General features: G+C 49.6%; 1 long non-coding RNA gene across 1 annotated transcript; it reads left to right on the top strand.

Annotated features, from left to right (window-relative positions):
• The first annotated feature begins 5,576 nt into the window (after positions 1-5,576).
• Positions 5,577-14,627, top strand: LOC115892678. Its single transcript, XR_004052558.1, has 3 exons — positions 5,577-5,635; positions 14,089-14,230; positions 14,362-14,627. It is a non-coding gene; the product is annotated as an uncharacterized LOC115892678 (long non-coding RNA).
• The last annotated feature ends 2,525 nt before the right edge of the window (positions 14,628-17,152 follow it).

The raw sequence follows: 17,152 nt of genomic DNA, 5'->3' as shown, positions 1-17,152 counted from the left end.
ACTTCTGACTAATTTTTACTTTTTTATAGAAATGGGGTCTCACCATGTTGCCCCGGCTGGTCTTGAACTGCTGGGCTTAAGCCATCCTCTAGCCTTGGCCTCCCAATGTGCTGGGGTTACAGGTATGAGCCACCTCACCTGGTCACCTGTCTACCTCTAGCCACCATATTCTTCTTGTGCCTTAAATACACCAAGCTTCTTTCTTTTTCTTTTTTCTTTTCTTTTTTTGAGACAGAGTCTAGCTCTGTCGCCCAGGCTGGAGTGCAGTGGTGTGATCTTGGCTCACTGCAACCTCTGCCTCTGGGGTTCAAGTGATTCTCCTGCCTCAGCCTCCCAAGTAGCTGGAACTACAGGTGTGTGCCACCACACCTGGCTAATTTTTGTATTTTCAGTAGAGATGGAGATTCACCATGTTGGCCAGGCTGGTCTCAAACTCCTGAACTCCAGTGATCCATCCACTTTGACCTCCCAAAGTGCTGGGATTACAGGCGTGAGCCCACCATGCCTGGCCAAAGATACCAGGCTTCTTTCCATCTCAGAAGGGCCTTTGCACTTGACGTTCTTTCTGCATGGCACACTCTTCCCCCAGATTTTCTGGTGCCTGAATTGGTCTCATCAGCTATGCCTCTGCTCGAGAGTTAACTCCTTATGCAGGTCTTTTCTGACCATCATTTCTGAAATAGATGATTGTATTAGTCCGTTTTCATGCTGCTAATAAAGACATACCCCAGACTGGGAAATTTACAAAAGAAAGAGGTTTGATGGACTCACAGTTCCACATGTCTGGGGAGGCCTCACAATCATGGCAGAAGGCAAGGAGGAGCAAATCACATTTTACATGAATGGTAGTAGGCAAAGAGAGAGAGCTTGTGTAGGGGAACTCCCGCTTTTAAAACCGTCAGATCTCGTAAGACTTATTCACTATCACAAGAACAGTGTGGGAAAGACCTGCCCCATGATCCAATTACCTCCCACTGGGTCCATCCCACAGCACGTGGGAATTCAAGATGAGATTTGGGTGAGGATACAGTCAAAGCCTATCACTGGCATAGAGTAGGTGCTTAAGTAGGTATTCATTGACTGAGTTAATGAATAAAATAATCTGGCCAGTGTTTTTTTCTAAAAGTTCCTTGAAATTGCCGTGGACCCTGCCATTCATGCAGGTGGGGAGAAAGAGGCTCAGAGCAGTTGAGTACTTAGCCCAGTGAGTAAATGGTGGAGCCAGGATTTGAAAGCAGTTTTGTGGACTCAGAAGCTTTTACCTCTTAAAGGGGTGGTGAGGAAGGCCTTTCCGAGAGGCCAGGGAGGCCCCAGGGCAGAACCATCCAGCCAAGCCCACCCCAAATTCCTGTCCCACAGAAACTAAGAGCGATAATAAAAAGAGAGTTGCAGGGTTGTGTCGCTCCTCCTCTGTCTCTTGCCTGCTCTCTCTAAGGAATTCAGAGCCTTCCCATCTTGAATACCAGCAGCAGCTCCAGAATTTCCCCATGGGACGGGCTTACTGAGAGCCCTCTGGTGAAAGGGGCAGCCCTGGGCTTGCCTGGGAGCTGTGTCTGTGTAACAGGTACCCTGTTTTCGAGAGGATGCAGGTTTGTTGGGGGAGAGCATTCTCAAGACTGTGAGGGGACTGAGCCTGCTCCTAAAGCCATCTCTTTTTTAGTCTCACTCTGCAGTGACAAGATCTTGGCTCACTGTAACCTCTGTCACCCGATTCAAGGGATTCTCCTGCTTCAGACTCCCGAGTAGCTGGGATTACAGGTGCCCGCCACCATGCCCGGCAAATCTTATTTTTGTTTATTTATTTATTTGAGACGGAGTCTCGCTCTGTCACCCAGGCTGGAGTGCAGTGGCCGAATCTCAGCTCACTGCAAGCTCCGCCTCCTGGGTTTACGCCATTCTCCTGCCTCAGCCTCCCGAATAGCTGGGACTATAGGTGCCCGCCACCATGCCCGGCTAGTTTTTTGTATTTTTTTTTTTTTTTTTTAGTAGAGACGGGGTTTCACCATGTTAGCCAGGATGGTCTTGATCTCCTGGCCTCGTGATCCGCCGGTCTCGGCCTCCCAAAGTCCTGGGATTACAGGCTTGAGCCACCACGCCCGCAGACTGGCCTTTTCTAAGAGTCATCAGTTTGGTTATCTGCAAACATGACTGAAGAGCGTGGGGTACATCAATGCCAGGCAAAGTTTCTGAGGGAGTCTGTCACAGAGGGACAGGCCTGGACTACGATCCTGGTTTATCAAGGGGAACCTGGTCAGTTACCTTGCACCCTCTTTGGAGGAAGAGTGAATGGAAGAGTCCCTCAGTAGAGGACAAATAGGAAGGAGATGGTCACAGAGCCAGGGCTGGCATTGTCCAGGGCACAGGTTCTTGGTTGCTCTGACCCAAGCATCATCTCCATTTCCTGGGCAAGACTGTCCTCCCAAAAGAGAGGGGGCTTCAAGCTGCTCTGTGATAAACGCTTTTTTTTTTTTTGAGATGGAGTCTGTCGCCCAGGCTGGAGTGCAGTGGTGCAATTTTATCTCATTGCAACCTCTGCCTGCTGGGTTCAAGTGATTCTTGTGCCTCAGCCTCCCGATGACAGGTGCCTACCACCACGCCTGGCTAATTTTTGTGTTTTTAGTAGAGATGGGGTTGCACCGTGTTGGTCAGGCTGATCTCGAATTCCTGAGCTCAAGTGGTCTGCCCGCCTCGGCCTCCCAAAAATCTGGGATTACAGGCGTGAGCCACCACGCCCAGCCGATAAATGCTTCTTAATGCAGTTGTTTATTCTGACTCCCTCCCACCAAGCAGTGCTGTGACACCGTGGATCCTCACGGAACTTGTGCTGTAGGGAAGCCTGTGCTGGTTGGGCTGTAGGAAGTGCTCCATTCTGTTGGTGGGGTATTTACTGTGCTATCCAATAATAAGTGGATCTTCCGTTAAGCGTCAGCCTTGTAAGTTTGGTCAAAGGGAGTCTGCCCCTGCCTTGCGTGCAGATATATCCCGGATATCCTGTGGTGGATTCACCTCGTTGGGACCTGTCAGTGTGGCCAGCCTTTCTTCCAGAGTGGCAACCTGCATTTCCTTGATTATCTTTTAAGAAGCACCATAGGAATTATCCCATTTTACAGATGAGAACACTGAGGCTCAGAGAGGAGGAATTTCTTGCCCCAGGTGGGCCAGCTGGTCGGGATGCAATTGGAATGGAAACCCAGGTGTGGCTGAAACCAAAGCTGGCACTCTCCATGCACAATTCCCAAACCCCCAATGCTCTGAAAAGCTAAAGCTTTTTCTTGAGATTGGGGCAAGCATCTGATGGCAAACCTGATATGAATTGGATGTGAGGTTATTTATAGTCTTTATTTAGTCCCACTTAGCGTGAATATCTATACATTTTGCTGCAGAAAAATGAAAGGGTTTATGGAATATTGCTCCAGAGCTCACTGGCATGTCACCCGATATGCAGTAGATCCACTTGAAAACCTTTCAGGAATCCAAAGAATTCCAAATTAGAAAGCACATTGAGGCCAGATGTGGTGGCTTCAGCCCTGTAATCCCAGCACTTTGGGAGCCTGAGGCGGGCGGATCACCAGAGGTCAGGAGTTCGAGATCAGCCTGGTCAACATGGTGAAACCCCATCTCTACTAAAATAGAAAAATTAGCCATGCGTGGTGGTGGGTGCCTGTAATCCCAGCTACTGGGGGAGGCTGAGGCGTGAGAATCGCTTGAACCTGGGAGGCAGGGTTACCTTGAGCCACTGCACTCTAGCCTGGGTGACAGAGCAAAACCATGTCTCAAAATAAATAAAATAAAATAAATAAATTGATAAAGCACACTGAGCCGTGAGGATTTCAGATAAGAAATTGTGGGGCTGTTCCTCCTGTACCAAACTTTTCTGTCTCAGTTAGGCAGAGATCACTACCCCCATTTGGCAGATGAGGAAGACTGAGGGCAAGGAACATGGTGTCCCAGGTAGAGCGGCAGCCATTTTATCATCCTGTTGGAGGGTGTGCCAGCAGGAAAGGAAGCTTTTGAGTCACCAGCCCACTGTAGCCTCCCAAGAACCTTGCTGTCTCAGCAAAATTTCAGAACTAGAAAACCTGGAAAGATTAAAGGCCCAAAGAATGCCGCAAGTCCCCCGGAAGAAAGGGAGGCTTGCTGTACGTTCCAGTGGTCGGTATTCAAACTCATTTTTTATTTCAGCTGCATATACACTCACCCATCACAGGACCGGTTCTCAGAATAGAGAGGTACCTGTTGAATCATCCACCCTACTTCCTGCCTCGTGTGGGCATGTCTCCAAGTGCTGAGCCATCCGCTTCGCTACCGTGGCCTGAGATATATCAGGATTTGCAGGCCTGGCGACAGGAGACAAAATAGATTCCCATTTCCTTCGGAACCATTTAGCTAGTTTAGAGAGTGTTTGACTGTTTCAATGGGATGAGCAATAACCAGGCCTCTCCTTGGCGCCTTCTCTCTGCCCCATATATTTTCTTCTGTTGGAAGCTGGGACTTGGTGTCTTAGGGCCCTTTAAGATAAACACTGATTTTGGCTCAATCTGGCTGCACAGCTGTGGGCTAGTAGGTGCACCTCTCTGAACCTCAGGTCCCTGCTTTCTGCAGCACAGTGTTGTTCTCAGCTCTGTTTTTTTTTTTTTTTTTTTTTTTTGAGACAGTCTCACTCTGTTGCCCAGGCTAGAGTGCAGTGGTGCGATTTCAGCTCACTGCAACCTCCATCTCCTGGGTTCAAGCAATTCTCCCTGCCTCAGCCTTCCGAGTAGCTGGGATTACAGGTGCCTGCCACCAGGCCCAGCTAATTTTTGTATTTTTTAGTACAGACAGGGTTTCACCATGTTGGCCAGGCTGGTCTCGAACTCCCGACCTCAGGTGATCCACCCGCCTCAGCCTCCCAAAGTGCAGAGATGACAGGCATGAGCCACCGCATCAGGTGTCTCATGTCTTCATACCACATGCCTTGGTTCCCACTGCCCTGGCGGGTGCCTGGAGAGACTTGTGGTTGGGGCCGAGTGACCGCAAGGTGATATTTAAGGTGGTCTCCTGGAGCAGTTTGACATCACTGTAATGCAAGCAGACATCTGGGGAGTCAGACTGCCTGAATTTGAATTCCAGTGATTTAAATTTTTACCACTGTTGTGTGACCTTGGGCAAGTTGTGTGACCGTTTGAGCCATAGCTGCTTCATCTGTAAAATAGATGGAATCATAGTATGTACCACTTTGGAAGGGAGGGATAATAGAATTAGGTCAGACTATGTATGTGACATGCTTAAGGCAGTGCCTGGCATGCAAATAAGCCCTTGATACGTGCCAGGGGGGTTCATCTGGTTACCAGAAACTTGGAGGTAGGGGGCTTTGGCTGGGGCAAGATCTTGCAACATTTAAAAAGCAATCACTGGTCACTTGTGAGGTTCCAGGCCCTGGGTTGGCCACTCAGCATTCAGGGCGAGACCTTGCCATGCTATCAAGTAACCTAGAGTCTATTTTTTTTTTCTTAAGATGGAGTTTCACTCTGTCGCCCAGGCTGGAGCGCAATGGCACGATCTCGGCTCACTGCAACCTCCGCCTCTGCATTCAAGCGATTCTCCTGCCTCAGCCTCCCAAGTAGCTGGGATTACAGGTGCCTGCCGCCACACCCAGGTAATTTTTGTATTTTTAGTAGAGACGAGGTTTCAACATGTTGGCCAGGCTGGTCTCAAATTCCTGAGCTCAAGTGATCCACACGCCTCGGCCTCCCAAAGTGCTAGGATTAGAGGCGTGAGCCACTGTGCCCGGCCAAATAACTCAGAGTCTAATGGGGCAAGTAGATGTGGCTAATCCAGGGGCTGAATACCTATAAAGTCCTTAAATATATTTTGAGTCTATGTTTAAAAAGCAGATTTCACCTAAAAGTCCAGTTTTCTGGCTTCTCTTAAGATCTGGCAACACCAGGCTGGCCTTCCTGTAATACGAGAAGAAGCTGGAGCTGAATAGGAGCTGCCCCCTTGGCCAGGGGCTCTCTACTTTGCCTCAGTCCCCACTATTCCCTATTGCACCAGATTCGACCTTCTTCATAGTCATGCACGTTTGCCACCTGGGCCTGTGGGGGTTTGCTGATAAGTTGCAATGCAACGCTTTGGGTGCTGGGAGAGCATGATGAGCAATAATAACTCAGCCTTGGGCAGTCAGGAAAAGCTTCCCGAGGGAGGCGAAGTCACAGCTGCTTGTCTATAAAACCTGCAGATGCTGCTGAACACCCTCATCTTTGTGGCTCAAGGACATGAATAAAGGACGCAAAGTCAGAGCTCACGAGGAATCTCTGGCAAAAAGCGACTGAGGCCCAGTGACTTGTGTGGGGTCATACAGCCTGCTGATGGCAGAAGTGGGGCTAGAACTAGGATTACCAACCAGCAACATTTCTGGACTACTTTCCCTAGAACCAGGGCTGTCAACCAGAAACAGTTCCGGGCCACTCTACCTCCCCTGTCTCTGGATTCCTCGGGAGTTAGGAGGATACGTACTCTGGAATCTTAGACTTGAGTCCTGCCTCTGCCACTTACTTGCAGTATGACCTCAGTTAAGTCACTTCTTTTCCTTGAACCTCAGTTTCCTCATCTGTAAGGTAGGGCTAAGGATTCTGACCTCAAAGGAGTGTTCTGAGGGCCAAACATTGAGAAAGTGGACAGGGGGCAATCTCAGACATCTCATTAGCTCAAGAGGACTCTAGATACATGAGGGTCATTATGATTGTTGACAAATAGCCACTTCTCCCAACAAATTTTGGCATCATCTGTTTAACAGTGACCTTGAAGGGGAACCATCCCCCACTTTGCCCTTGCCAGTCCCTTAAAGGAGCACACATGGCCTTTGGTCAGGCTTGGACCCTGGAAGGGAGAGCTTTGGGATTCTCTGACTTTGGGTGTGAGCAGGGCCCTGGATGCAGAGCCCAAGGGTTCCCCTCTCCTGGGAGGCTCCAAGGTCACAGCAGGTACTGGGGTAGAGATGGGAAGGAAGCAGAATTTCCTGGGCAAAAGAGGAGAAATGTCAATAATTCTTTTGTTTTCTTCAAGGCACCTACCTGCCTATCAGGGGCTCCCCTTAAATCCCATGTCTGTGGCTGGAACTATTGAGACTCCTCTACTTTGGGGAGGTCCCACTGTCCTGAGTTCAAATCCTGACTTTTCTCCTTATTAGCTGAGTGTGACTTTGGACAAGATTTCAAATTCCTCTAAACTCCGATGTCCTCATCTACAAAATGGGCCTCTTAGAGTACTTATTTGGTAAGGTTTAGTGGGAATTAAGTGAGATTATGTGTGAAAGCGTTTAGCACAGTGCAGAGCTCAGTCAATGCCCGTTATTACTGTGATTGGAAATTAGAATGATTACCACTCATCGTGTTTGTATAACACTTGACCATTTCTAAACTTATGCTTCTCTTACACCATTTGATCTATGCAATGACTCTTTGAGGTGGCCAGTGCAGGGATCATGACCTCATTGCATAGATGAGACAACTGGTGCTCAGAGAAGGCAACAGTCTACTCAAGGTCACACAGCTTGAGCATGGCAGAGTGGCAGAGCCAAGTTCAAGTCTTGTTCTTTTGTTTTTTTTGAGACGGAGTCCGGCTCTATTGCCCAGGCTATAGTGTAGTGGCACGATCTTGGCTCACTGCAACCTCTGCCTCCCGGGTTCAAGCGATTTCCTGCTAATTTTCGTGTTTTTAGTAGAGACGGGGTTTCACTATGTTGGCCAGGCTGGTCTTGAACTCCTCACCTCAAGTGATTTGCCTGCCTCAGCCTCTCAAAGTGCTAGGATTACAGGTGTGAGCCACCACACCTGGCCTCGAGTCTTCTGAGATGAAGAATGAACAGCACCTTCCACAGGGCCAGACCAGACCAGGCTTCGACCACGTGGTTGGATTGTTCACCCGGGGTGCTTCATATCTCCCAAAAACTGCTTGATAGAGAAATAATCCAGAATGCTGTTTCAAACCCTTGTTGCCTCTGTTTGTACTCTGAGCCTGTACCACCTCTAGGGACAAAGAAACTTCTCCTTGCCCCGTGGTGTCAAATGGACTTTTCCTTGCATTTGTCCTAAACGGATCTCAGCAACCCCCACTGGGTCCGTCAAAGCACTCTGCCAGAAGGTCTGTGTGCTCTGCACTGTGGCCATGGGATGGCGCTGTTCCACAACTCATGAAAAATCAGGCCCGGTCCCCGGACTGCATTTCAACGCATCAAGATCATTTAAACACCTACTATGTGCAAGTCACTGTGCCTGCTGCGGGGAGGGCTTCAGTTATTCAATACTGTTATGTTAAGCTATATTAATAATTGCCGTAACAACGTCAGTCCAGGTCTTCATAGTTTATTGAGCAATTTACGTGCATTATCTGGTTCTATCTGCAAGTAGTCCTGATGCATTAGATTAGGTGGGTCTTTCCGTCCCACTTGAGGAGGAAACTGAGGCACAGAGAGTGATAGAACTTATGTAAAGGCACGGAGGAGAGAGGCACATGATAGACATTTGATGAATTATAGGTGGTGGATAGAATGAGGCAGACCTAGGCATCTGTCTCCTCCAGGCTGTTATTCATCCATGGGGGCAGGGATTGTATCTTATTTGTCTTTCTGTCCCCCCTCCTAGCACGGCTTCTGATTGAGGGCTTCTGCAGACCTCTGTGGCAGACAGAGGAGAGGCAGGGGGATGCCCTGCAGGCTGCAGTGCCGAACAGCTCCTGGAAGGCTCTCTGAGGGTGTGCAGGCTGAGAGAGGCGGCTTCTGGGCTGGAGATTGCAAAGAGAGGAGGTCGCTACCTCCACTGTGTAGCATTTGCAGGCCATGAATGGCTCACCATAATTCAGCCCCTGAAGGCGCCAAGTAGCTGAGTGGTCAGGAATGATTCATTCATTCCACAAACGTTTTCTGAGTTCCTGTTACACGCTAAGCATTAGGAATACAGATATGCAAACACAGCCTCTGTCCCCCTGGAGCTTCCAGAGCAGTGGGGGAGATGGAGGGCAAAGAGCTAGCAATGTGGTTTGGTTTGAATTGCCCAGAGGTCTGTACTGAGTGCCACGGGGTAACCAAGTCTAGCAGGCGAAGGGTGAGGGCTCCAAGAGGAGGAGACCTTTTGCAGCATTTGAAGGATGAAATGAGTTTGCAGATTACCAGACAAAGAAAGGCGCATGAGTACTGGGGGAAGGAAAGCATCAGGGACAGTGGGGTGTGTACGGGCAGGAGCTGTCAAAGGGCGTCCGTCAGTCATGCGTTTGAGGATGGGTAACAGATGTAGTAGGAAAGACAGTGGGACCAGCAGGGAGGGCCTTGAAAGCTGTATCCTGATTGGCCGGGCACGGTGGCTCAAGCCTGTAATCCCAGCACTTTGGGAGGCCGAGACGGGCGGATCACGAGGTCAGGAGATCGAGACCATCCTGGCTAATACGGTGAAACCCCGTCTCTACTAAAAAAATACAAAAAACTAGCCGGGCGCGGTGGCGGGTGCCTGTAGTCCCAGCTACTCCGGAGGCTGAGGCAGGAGAATGGCGGGAACCCGGGAGGCAGAGCTTGCAGTGAGCTGAGATCTGGCCACTGCACTCCAGCTTGGGCGACAGAGCAAGACTCCATCTCAAAAAAAAAAAAAAAAAAAAAAAAAGAAAGCTGTATCCTGAGGACTATGAATTGCATCTTGTATTTGTCAGGGAATCACCATGGTGGGAGCTGTGCTAGGAGCTCACAGTTCCGTGGAGAAGGTGGGCAAAGAGAGGCCCATCACTCATGTTTACTGAGCCCTGACTATTTCGTGGTGCTAAACACTTCTTGGGGCTGGGTTTACTGTCTGTCTTACAAGGCAGGTACTGTGATCATCCCATTTTATAGACGAGTAAACTGATACTAGGGATGCTGACGTAAGTTTTTCCCAAGGTCATAAAACTGGTACTAGTGGAGTTGGGACTTGTCTTTTTTTTTTTTTTTTGAGACGAATTCTCACTCTGTTGCCCAGATTGGAGTGCAGTGGCATGATCTTGGCTCACTGCAACCTCTGCCTCCCAGGTTCAAGTGATTCTCCTGTCTCAGCCTCCTGAGTAGCTGGGATTACGAGCACACGCCACCATGTGTGGCTAATTTTAAAATATTTTTTAATAGAGACAGAGTTTCACCATGTTGGTCAGGTTAGTCTTGAACTCCTGACCTCGTGATCCACCCGCCTTGGCCTCCCTCCCTCCCCAGAGGCGACCACTCTTACAATCTCTTGTGTTTTTTATTTTCTAGAGACTTTACCTATTTGTTTTGTAAGAGGTGTTTTATATAGACCCAAGCACAAAAGGCAAGACAAGTGCCTGTTAACTATAGACGTGGGCTTTGGGAAGAGCCAGTGTGGGTTTAGATCTTGACTTTTTTTGAGAGCTTAACAAGTGTCACCATTAAATGATGGTTTGGGCAAAGAGTGGGCAGGCTTGGAGGGTGGGATGAGGATGGCAGGGGCAGGGATGTGGACATCAAGAGGTCTGTGTGCACAAGTGTGACGGTGTGGGCCTGGACTGGGGATGAGGTGATCAGACGGGGACAGGAAATGGGGACCGCCGGGGCCTGGTGAGAGACCAAGCAGGGACGAGGCAGGGCAGAGTGGCTGCTGTGGGGCTGTCATAGCTGGCAGGTGTTTGGCAGGGCAGAAAGCACAGTAAGAGGAAGACAGGTAGCCTGCGGGCTTGGCTTAGGACAGTACCTCTAAGGCTCATGCTGACTCTGGAGCAGTTCCAGCCCACCGTGCCATGCACACGAGCCGGGAAGCTAGGTAGACTGGGCCCGGAAGGAGGCCATGGGCTCAGGAGCCCGGGAGGTCTGGCCCCAGTGCCTGGTGGGGATTCTGGACAAGCCAGTCCCTCTCCAGGCATCCGTGCAGGTCAGCACCACACGGAAGCCCCTTGTCCCTGTTGGTCTTCACTACGGAACGAGAGGCAGGGAAAGGCTATGGAGATGCCGGGCTGGGATGGGCCGGGGGCTTGCAATTCCTCCCCAGAGGTTTTCAGGGTGGCATCTGAGCAAGTGTCCACAATGTGCAGAGCTCTCCCAGGCAGGATAGGCACCTGTACATGCTTGCATATGTGTACTTTACATGTTATATGTAATGCAATGTAATACACGTTATTTTGCTTGGTTCTTACTTCCCCTTTTAGAAGCCAGTTGATATATGATGAGTTGTTGTCCTCCCATTCTTTTTGATGCACAAACGGCTCGTTGAGGATCCTTGCGTTGAGTCTATGCCCCAGTTCCCGTAGTCTGTTCGCTTCCTGGCTTCCTGGAAGAACAAGATGCCCCCATCTCCTCTTGTTCTTTCCCTGCCCCACTCCCAGAATCAGCTGTTTTTCCAAGGAGCCCGAGTTTTCTTCCCTGAGAAATGCTATTTGGGTCGGGGACAGGGCGAGAAGTGACAAGCTGTGGGGGAAGCGCCCCGATCTGGACAATCCCTTTGCTCTTGTGACCTTGAGCAAGTCCCTTGGGGCATTAGGGGACCAGTTGCGTCCTTTCTAGACTCATCTGAGGCCAAGAAGAGGTGGGAAGCACTCACCCTGTGTGCCCGGGAGCTGGAATGGCACAGCCCCAGCTCTGCCCCTGTGTGGCTGTGTGATTCTGGGTTCCTTAACCTCTCCGAGCCTCAGTCCTTATCTGTGAGATAGGAATGATACGAGGCCACTCCCTCTTTTTTTTTTTTTTTTAGAGACAGGGTCTTACTCTGTTGTCCAGGCTGAAGTGCAATGGCATGATCATAGCTCACTGCAACCTTGAACTCCTGGGTTCAAACGATCCTCCCGACTCAGCCTCTCAAAGTGCTGGGATTACAGGCGTGAGCCACTGCATCTGGCACATGGACACTTCTGACATATCTCAACTAGGGAAGGTACTCAATAAATGCTAATTCCCTTCTTCCTCCCCTTCATCATTTGACTTCAGTACCCCAGGAAATGAGGACTGGGATATTGAATCGTTTGGGAGAGGAGGAAAGAGGTGTCCAGGGAAAAGGAAGAAATTGGAAAATAGAAGACCATGGAGAAATAAAAGAGGGGTTAATTCAGAATAGGGAAGATGGGCCGGGTGCGGTGGCTCACGCCTGTAATCCCAGCACTTTGGGAAGCTGAGGTGGGTGGACCACGAGGTCAGGAGTTCGAGACCAGCCTGGCCAATATGGTGAAAAATACAAAAATTAGCTGGGCATGGTGGCACTCACCTGTAGTCCCAGCTACTCAGAAGGTGGAGGCAGAAGAATCGCTTGACCCTGGGAGGCAGAGGTTGCAGTGAGCTGAGATTGTGCCACTGTACTCCAGCCTGGGCGACAGAGTGAGACTCCATCTCAAAAAAAAAAAAAAAAAAAAAAAGAGTAGAGAAGACGATTTTAATCATCAATAAAGGAAGGCTCTGGCTGCTTGTGGGAGGTTGAGAGCCTCTTGCCATTAGAGGTATGCAAGTAGAGGCGAGGGATTGTGAGCCATACAGATGTATTTGTGAGGACTCTCATTGGTCAGGAGGTAGATTCCTTCACTCAGCAAACTTTGGGAGAGGGCTATCCTTGCCTGGTCCTGTAATGGGGCAGGGGAAGCCAAGGTGAATAGGACACCATCCCTGGCCCCAGAGAGTGCCCAGCTCAGGAAATAAGCTGGTCACTGAGATCCTTATACTCTGCAGTTCTGTGCTTTGAAGCATCCAAGCCTTGGAGGGAGTTGGCTGGGGATTTTCAGTGTACGCCTTTTGGTATTGATCCACTGGAGTTGGAGCTGGCTGGGAAATGGCAGGAGGAGGACGCCGCAGTGTTATTAGTGCGGAGGACACGCTGTAATCTGTCAGTGTCACCCTGGTTGCAGCTGGCCAGGAACCATCCTGCTGTTAACGCCTCCCTTCCCAGCAGCCATGGAGCACACAACTTGTACAGCACTCCCGAGTGCCTCCACCTCTCCCTGTAGGAGGGAGAGTGTGGGTATTTATTCTTTTCTGCATCTCACTGGCATGAGTCCTCTTCTCCAGTCACACTAATTTATTCAGTGTTTTCCAACACACCTACCTCTGTACCTTCAGTTACCAGAATTCCCTACCAGCGATGGTCACTCCCGTCCATTCAGCCATCCACGTGTCCACCCATCCAATCATCCATCCATCCACCTACCCATCCATTCAATCATCCATCCATTCATCCATCATCCATCCATCCACCCACCTATCCATTCAATCATCCATCCATTCATCCATCATCCATCCATCCACCCATTCATCCATTCAATCATCCATCCATCCATCCACCCACCCACCCACCTTCCATCCATTCAACTTTGCAGTCCGCTTCAGTTCAGTTCAATTCAATTCACCTTCATTCAACTCATGAGGTTACTGGGCTTCACCACGTGCCACACACGTGTGATAAGTGAGGCATACCTCTGCCTTCAAGGAGCCCATGGGAAGAATCCTCCCTGTTCTCCATGGTCAGCTTTCCATCTCACCTCTGTTAATTCTTTGCCAATCCCTTCAGCAGAAGCAATGGACTCTGAAGGGCTGTCCTGTGAGGAGAGGTCAGTTCTGGCTTTCATGAATTGCAGAGGACAGGGCTCAGACAAGGAGAGAGGCAAAGGGTGGGGAGGAGGTGAGAGTGAGATGAGCTAGTGGGACGGCGATTTTGGCTCTGTGGAGGGAACTGCTTCCATTTAGCTGTGAGCACTCAGCAGTGTATTGGGGGATGAAGGGAAAGAGAAGGAGGCAAGGAAACCACTATTGGAGAAGTAGGTTAGTGTGGCGGTGAGGAGGTGAGCTCTGCAGCCAATGGACTGCCTGGCTTATTGTCTCAGCTCCACCATATTCCTGCTGTGTGAACATGGGCACATATCTTAACATCTCTGAGCCTCCATGTCCTTATTTGTAAAATGAGGATAATAAGACCTATCTCACAATGTTGCCTGTAGCATTAACACATGAGGTGCTCAAATTAATACGTGGCACAAAGGGAGAGCTTAATAGATTCCAGCTGTGGTTATGACTGCTCCTATTACGTACCAGCTACTATGCCAGGAGCTTTCATTCCGGTGTGTACTCTGGGCTAACCCTGTGCGGGGATTATTGAACCCATTTTGCAGATAAGGAAATGAAGACCCAGGGAAGCTATCTCTTGAGCGCGTCACGCAGCTGGCGAACCGTGGAGCAGGGCTTCCAATGCAGACCTTTCCAACTCCACTGTCCCTGCTCTCCTGCGTGCCCTTTCCTGCCTTTTCTCAAGGGGTGAGTGTTTTGAGATGCAAAGATTGTAAGACTTCCATCCCAGCTTCTGCTTAAGGCACCCTTTTGGCCTTCTCCAGTTGTAGCCCTGAATTGCTAATTACTGTTTTATGTGTGTTTTCTCTGTTCCCCAGAGACCATGAGATCAAGAAAAAAGATTTTCTTCTCCACGGCAATTGAAGTGTTGACTTTGACAATGAAAGCTACAGAATGTATGACGTTTCCCTTTTGGCCTTGCTTGCCAAGAAGCTTGTGCTTTTTGTCAAACTGTTTCCTTCCCCTTTCCATGGTTTTGGTCTTCTACCTTTGACAGCCTTTTATTCACGTGTCTTTTACTGTAAGCTCTTCTACTCATAGAATAAGCTGAGTATTTAAATAGAGATTGAATTGAATGGAAAAGGGTGGGTTACAAATTATAAGTAAATAATTCATTTTATATTTAATTTAATTCATTTATTTACTTTTGAGACAGGATCTCGCTCTGTCACCCAGGCTGGAGTGCAATGTTGCCATCTCACTGTAACCTCCGCCTCCTGAGTTTAAGCGATTCTCCCGCCTCAGATTCCCAAGTAGCTGGGATTACAGGCGGCCATGGCTGGCTAATTTTTGTATTTTTAGTAGAGGTGGGGTTTCACCATGTTGGCCAGGCTGGTCTCGAACTCCTGACCTCAGGTGATCTGTCCGCCTTGGCCTCCCAAGTACTGGGATTACAGGTGTGAGCCACTGTGCCCAGCCTACAAGTAAATAATTCAAATAAAATCACGAACTTCAGGAAAGAAAAATGCCTTTCTTATATCAGTCTATTGCCACAGTGTTTAGCCCTGAGCCCTGGCTCTGGCTGGGTGAAGTCTGCATGGAAAGCCCAGTGATGATTTTCCCTGTTGTGTCTGGATCGGTGGCTCTCCTTGCACTTACAATATAACCCAAAGGCCTCCCCTTTGGATTAGAGCAGCAGTCCCCAACCTTTTTGGTACCAGGGACCAGTTTCATGGAAGACAATTTTTCCACGTACTGTGGAAAAATTCCCACGTACTGGGTGGGAAACTGTTTCTCCTCAGATCATCAGGCATTAGTTAGAGTCTCATAAGGAACATGCAGCCTAGATCTCGCTCATGCACAGTTCACAGTAGGGCTTACGCTCTTGTGAGAATCTAATGCTGCCGCTGATGTGACAGGAGGTGGAGCTCAGGCGGTAATGCTCCATCACCTGCTGCTCACCTCCTGCTGTGTGGCCCTGGTCCGTGGCCCAGGGACTGGGGACGCCAGGATTAGAGGACTGACCCCTGCCCACCTCTTCCACCTTATCCTGTGTAACTTGTCCCCTTGCTCACCCAGGATAACTACTTGAGTCATCTTTGAGATGTTCTCACAAGTCAGGTGCTTTTCCTACCTCAGAAAAAGAGGCTTTGTGGCTGGGCGTGGTGGCTCACACCTGGAATCCCAGCACTTTGGGAGGCCGAGGCGGGCGGACCACCTGATGTCAGGAGTTCAAGACCAGCCTGACCAACATGGAGCAACCCGGTCTTTACTAAAAATACAAAATTAGCTGGGAGTCATGGCACGTGCCTGTAATACCAGCTACTTGGGGAGGCTGAGGCAGAAGAATCGCTTGAACCTGGGAGGCGGAGGTTGTGGTAAACTGAGATTATGTTATTGCACTACAGCCTGGGCAACAAGAGCAAAAACTCTGTCTCAAAAAAAAAAAAAAAAAAAAGACGAAAAAGGAAAAGAGGCTTTGCGTGAGCTGTTCCCTCTGCCTGGAACCCTCTGCTCTCTCCCATCCCCTGCTTCTGTCTGGCTCATCCTTCTTGTCCTTCAAATTTCTGCTGAAAGTTAGCATCTTACGGAGGCCTTCCCTGACTGCTCTGTCTAAAGGGGTTGTGGTAGCTGGTCTGCAAAGACAGCTCCCAGTGCTTCCTGGCCTCTCCTGTGTATGCTGCTGATCCCATCGAGAAATAGACTCTATTTCTCCTCCTCTTGGAACTGGGCTGGACCCTGGGCCTGCCTTTGGCCAGTGGAATGTGGCAGAGGTAATTTACTGACGTTTCCGAGGTGAAGCCTTCAGATGACTGGCAGCTTCTCCTTCCTGCCACCTGGAACCCAGCTGGTATGCTGTGGGAGGCACATATCACATAGAGAGACACAGCGGGAGAAATGGGGTGTTCAGCTCAACAGCCCAATTGAACCCCCAGCCAACAGTCAGCATGGACTCCAGCCATGTGCATGAGTCAACTTGACTGCTTCAGCCCAGTTGAGCCCCTGAATGACTGCAGGTCCAGCTAACATCATACAGAACAGAAGAATCACCCAACTGAGCCCGTAGAACTGTGGGAGACAATAAAATGGTATTGTTTTAAGCCACTAAATGTCCAATAATCTAAAGAGAGGTTAATCCCTGATAGATTTCTCTCTTTCTCTCTCTCTCTCTCTCTTTTTTTTTTTTTTTTTGAGACGGAGTCTCGCTCTGTCGCCCAGGCTGGAGTGCAGTGGCCGGATCTCAGCTCACTGCAAGCTCCGCCTCCCGGGTTTACGCCATTCTCCTGCCTCAGCCTCCCGAGTAGCTGGGACTACAGGCGCCCGCCACCTCGCCCGGCTAGTTTTTTGTATTTTTTTTAGTAGAGACGGGGTTTCACCATATTAGCCAGGATGGTCTCGATCTCCTGACCTCGTGATCCGCCCGCCTCGGCCTCCCAAAGTGCTGGGATTACAGGCTTGAGCCACTGCGCCCGGCCTTTTTTTTTTTTTTTTTTTTTTAAAAGAGACAGGTTCTCACTATGTTGCCCAGGCTGGAGTGCAGTAGCTATTCTCAGGTGCAATCATAGTGCACTGCAGCCTCGAACTCCTAGTCTTAAGCGTTCCTCCTGCCTCAGCCTCCTGGGTAACTGATATTCTAAAAATCATTGCCCCAGTGCACTTACTTCATAG

This window comes from Rhinopithecus roxellana, chromosome 13 (genome assembly GCF_007565055.1).
Source record: "Rhinopithecus roxellana isolate Shanxi Qingling chromosome 13, ASM756505v1, whole genome shotgun sequence".
NCBI classification, from domain to species: domain Eukaryota; kingdom Metazoa; phylum Chordata; class Mammalia; order Primates; family Cercopithecidae; genus Rhinopithecus; species Rhinopithecus roxellana.
The sequence above is the reverse complement of the archived record's forward strand: the minus strand, read 5'-3'. Positions and strand labels throughout refer to the sequence as shown.